Source organism: Babylonia areolata, chromosome 26 (assembly GCF_041734735.1).
Source record: "Babylonia areolata isolate BAREFJ2019XMU chromosome 26, ASM4173473v1, whole genome shotgun sequence".
Lineage (NCBI taxonomy): Eukaryota > Metazoa > Mollusca > Gastropoda > Neogastropoda > Buccinidae > Babylonia > Babylonia areolata.
This window is the reverse complement of record NC_134901.1, coordinates 34,330,731-34,335,760: the sequence shown is the minus strand read 5'-3', so window position 1 is coordinate 34,335,760 and position 5,030 is coordinate 34,330,731.

Sequence of the window (5,030 nt, the reverse complement as noted above, 5' to 3'; positions counted from 1 at the left end):
AGGAGAGGCCATTGACGCTGGCCTGTCAGTTTGTCGGTGAAGGTCACATGCAGTGACGTCAATTCACAACTGGGTCATGACGGTGCGAACCGACATGTATGACGGATGCTTTGGTTCCAAAGAAGTTCCTGCATATGTTTTTTTTCTTCAAGTGAATAGCAGTGGCAACAGCAGCAACAACAAGTTAGTTAATTAATTAATTAATCAATCAATCATTTACGTAATTTATTATTATTATTATTATTATTATTATTATCAACAATAATCATAATATTAATGATTATAATGATGATAATATGAAAACTTTTTTTTAAACCACACGTTATTGCCATTCTTTATTTTAATTCATCCGCAACCACGTCTTAAGTTATATTTAAAATTTTTAAAAAAAACTTTTAATCCACACCTACCTTTACAAAGGCTGTATATTTTATGACCACAAGATGCACACTTTTAAACAAGACTGTGCGGTGACTCGAGCGACAGTATGCACACAGACAGGACACAAAACAGAGACAACTTTTGTCTTTTGTCCAACCATTGTCATGCTGCGAGTGCGTTGGACTTGGCTGTTGGCTGAGATATTGTGAAGGGTGAGTGACGAGCCTGTGGATGTACAGTTTAATATCCAAATGGATGAATACAGATGTATGGTATTATATTGACATGGATACAGGCTTTAAAATCACACACAATCATGTCGGAATATGTTAGCTTTTAATCCCCCACATGACAATGGAAACACCTCGCCTTACTGTAATGACGTCATAACGGACAGGAAACGGACGATACGGTCAGTGTCCGAAAGTGTTAAAGTTCAGCCTGTCGCTCGCCTGCTACAGGAAGGAGAGAAGTGCAGCCTGTCGCTCGCCTGCTACAGGAAGGAGAAAAGTGCAGCCTGTCGCTCGCCTGCTACAGGAAGGAGAAAAGTTCAGCCTGTCGCTCGCCTGCTACAGGAAGGAGAGAAGTGCAGCCTGTCGCTCGCCTTCTACAGGAAGGAGAGAAGTGCAGCCTGTCGCTCGTCTGCTACAGGAAGGAGAAAAGTTCAGCCTGTCGCTCGCCTGCTACAGGAAGGAGAGAAGTGCAGCCTGTCGCTCGCCTGCTACAGGAAGGAGAGAAGTGCAGCCTGTCGCTCGTCTGCTACAGGAAGGAGAAAAGTTCAGCCTGTCGCTCGCCTGCTACAGGAAGGAGAGAAGTGCAGCCTGTCGCTCGCCTTCTACAGGAAGGAGAGAAGTGCAGCCTGTCGCTCGCCTGCTACAGGAAGATAGAAGAAAAGTGCAGCCTGTCGCTCGCCTGCTACAGGAAGATAGAAGAAAAGTGCAGCCTGTCGCTCGCCTGCTACAGGAAGGAGAGAAGTGCAGCCTGTCGCTCGCCTTCTACAGGAAGGAGAGAAGTGCAGCCTGTCGCTCGTCTGCTACAGGAAGGAGAAAAGTTCAGCCTGTCGCTCGCCTGCTACAGGAAGGAGAGAAGTGCAGCCTGTCGCTCGCCTGCTACAGGAAGGAGAGAAGTGCAGCCTGTCGCTCGTCTGCTACAGGAAGGAGAAAAGTTCAGCCTGTCGCTCGCCTGCTACAGGAAGGAGAGAAGTGCAGCCTGTCGCTCGCCTGCTACAGGAAGGAGAGAAGTGCAGCCTGTCGCTCGCCTGCTACAGGAAGATAGAAGAAAAGTGCAGCCTGTCGCTCGCCTGCTACAGGAAGATAGAAGAAAAGTGCAGCCTGTCGCTCGCCTGCTACAGGAAGATAGAAGAAAAGTGCAGCCTGTCGCTCGCCTGCTACAGGAAGGAGAAAAGTGCAGCCTGTCGCTCGTCTGCTACAGGAAGAGAAAAGTGCATCCTGTCGCTCGTCTGCTACAGGAAGAGAAAAGTGCAGCCTGTCACTCGTCTGCTACAGGAAGGAGAAAGGTTTATCCTGTCGTTCGTCTGCTACAGGAAGGAGAAAAGTGCATCCTGTCGCTCGTCTGCTGCAGGAAGAGAAAAGTGCAGCCTGTCGCTCGTCTGCTACAGGAAGAGAAAAGTGTCGCCAACCCAAGATGCTGCAGTTGCAGCAACATTCCCACTCCCCAAATGGCGGCAAGGACGTACACATGTATCCACGGTAACTTATGTTGGTGTCATATTATTTTGTTGTCCGTAGCGAATTTTTATAACTTTAAAACACTGTGGGGAAACAACACACAGAGCACTGGGGGTGGGGGGGGGGGTCCGGGGAGGAGGGGATGGGGGGGGGGCGGTATGTACTGAGCATTTAGGGAGAAAGGGGGAAGGAGATATGTAAAGTAATGAATATAAAAAAACAATGAATGACTAGATAAATAATTAGATGAATAGATAAATGAATGAATAAATAAATAAATACATTACTAAAACAATTCACGATGGTCAAGGAGAAATAGCAATAAATAAATAAGCTGAACAGATTGATAAATTACTTGAATAATCCACATTGGCCGAGCCAAAATAGCAATAAAAAAATAGATGATTAAATAGATAAATTACTTGAATTCATGTTGGTCAAGCAGATAGAGCACAGGACTAGGAAGTGGGGTCATGTATTCGATTCACGCATGGAACCATTTTTTGTTTATTCGCTCTCACATCCTCACATCTCCCTCAGTTACACATTGAATGGAGGCCAGGGTGCTAGTCTTTCGGAAGTAGTCAAAAACTCTGCAGCACCCACTGCGCGCAAAGAATCCAAAGCAACAAGAGATTTGGCCAAGTTTCTCAAGGAAGACAAAAAACAAACCAACAAACAAGCACATCACTTAATTGTTTAATAGGTCAACAAACATTCTTCCCAATGAAAGGGCGCCACCTCTAAGAATGGTGGTTTGCTCGAAGAGGCGCCCTCTTATAGGGTAAGACTCCGATTAAACTTCACGTCCACGTAAGTCTCGTTTAATCAGTAAATCAACCTTGCAGGCAGTGTGAAAAGGAAACAAAATGACTTCCACTATGTAAGGTGGCGCACTATGATAACTTGCAGCCCGAATTTCACACACAGAAGCTGTGGAAACTAAAGGGTACGCCTCTATTGCTCAACCAACGCTGGAAACACCCAGTCTGTCAACACTTGTTTATTAGCTTCAGATAGAAGAATTAGCTATGCGTGAAGCGAATCAAAATTACATTCAATCATCAGCAACTCCTCCTAGAAAAATCACCAAAAAACAAAGGCAGCTCACGCATTCTCTGTCATCTCCTCCCCCCAGCTTCCCCCCCGGCCCCAGCCCCCCCCCCCCCCCCCCCCCACACACACACACTACTGACCGGCGCAAGTAGTTTTGTAATTTATCTATTGATTATTACTATTATCGTTACTATTACTATTATCATCATCACCATCTTCATTAATAGTATCAGTGTAATTGGTATCAATGTTATCATGATAATAATGATAATAATAATTTGTCGATCCTTGGGTGAAATATGGTGTCTGGTGATCTCATTTCGGCTTTGGTGATGGAACGATTCAGCGCAGAAGGAAGGAAGTGTGCAAGAAAGCAAGACGGAATGAAAAAAATGGACAAAAAGACAGAAAGACAAACAAAAGAAAATAAAAATAAAACTAGCGCCCTTTATGCTATCCACAAACCAAGAAGCTTACTTAGATCGGACCTACCTACCTTCTCACCCATCTTCATATACAGTTTCACAGATGCGACGATTAAACGAGTTCCCATGTGCAGTATTCACTTTGCATACCCACGGCAGCAAACTTATGACAAATTACTGCTTGCATTTTCCGTGTGGGATTCTTGTCTCCGCACTTGAAAAATCAAATATTCGAAGTAGGGTACACCACTCCTGCACGCATTTGTGACTTAGATTTGGACAGTTAACTCCCTTGATGACAGCCGACGACAATTTACAAGATGCACTTTATTCTGATGAACAAATGCGAAGGAATTGGAAGCTCAAAAGAAAATATTAAATCACACAGTTAGTTAAGATCATTGTGCAGCAACCATATTTTGTGAAGAACATTCGAGAAGAAAGTGTAATCGAGCTGAGAAAGTGGGAAATGGTCCGACTTGGGTGGATAGGGGACTTTCTAACAAAAAGAACTCAAAGGGTTAGGATTGGTAGTTCCTTCTCCGGTAAAGCTGATGTTATAAGTGGCATACCACAAGGTAGTATATTAGGACCTGTACTATTTACTTTATTCATAAATGATCTCCCTTGCGAACTAAAGAGTACATGTAAATTTTTTTGCAGATGACACAAAATTATACAACTCTCCAAAATTCTATCAGGATTTACAAAAAGATATTGAAACATTAGTAAAATGGTCAGACACATGGAATCTATATTTTAATGCTAAAAAATGTAAAGTACTTCATATTGGGAAATCAAACCCAGAGAAAGAATACATAATGAAAATCGGAGACAAAGAAATAAAAGTAACAAAATGTGATGAGGAAAAAGACTTCGGTGTCACATTTGACAAAAAATTATCATTTGACAAACATATAACAAATATATTCATATCAAGAATGATTAAAGTACTTACAACTACCATCACGTAAAGCAAGAAGAGTAAGAGGGGACTTGATATACAGACGTACAAAATATTAAATGGGTTTGACGATGTAAACAACGCATGCTTTTTTTGTACTCCAAAGTTAGACACTACAAGAAACAATACAGACAAAATATTTAAACAGTATTCCAGAACAAATCTCAGAAAGTTTACATTTAGTAACAGAGTAACAAATTATTGGAACAAATTAACAAACAATATCAAACGTGCACCTATTATAAATACTTTTAAGAACCTCATAGATAAACACGAGTTATTGACAAAAGCGAAATATGACTTTGATGGATAAAATGACTGAGCTAGTCAACGACCTGACCAACAATGTAAAGGAGTAAATTTGAAGGGGCATAAAAAGCCAAAAATGGCTAAGTTGTATAAAACAACGCCCCAAATCCTGATCCTGATCCTGAAAACAACATAGAACAAACACTGGAACTGACAGAAAAAACAGTTGGACGATTTGTTGGTGAGATAAGGTAAGTATGCCAAATT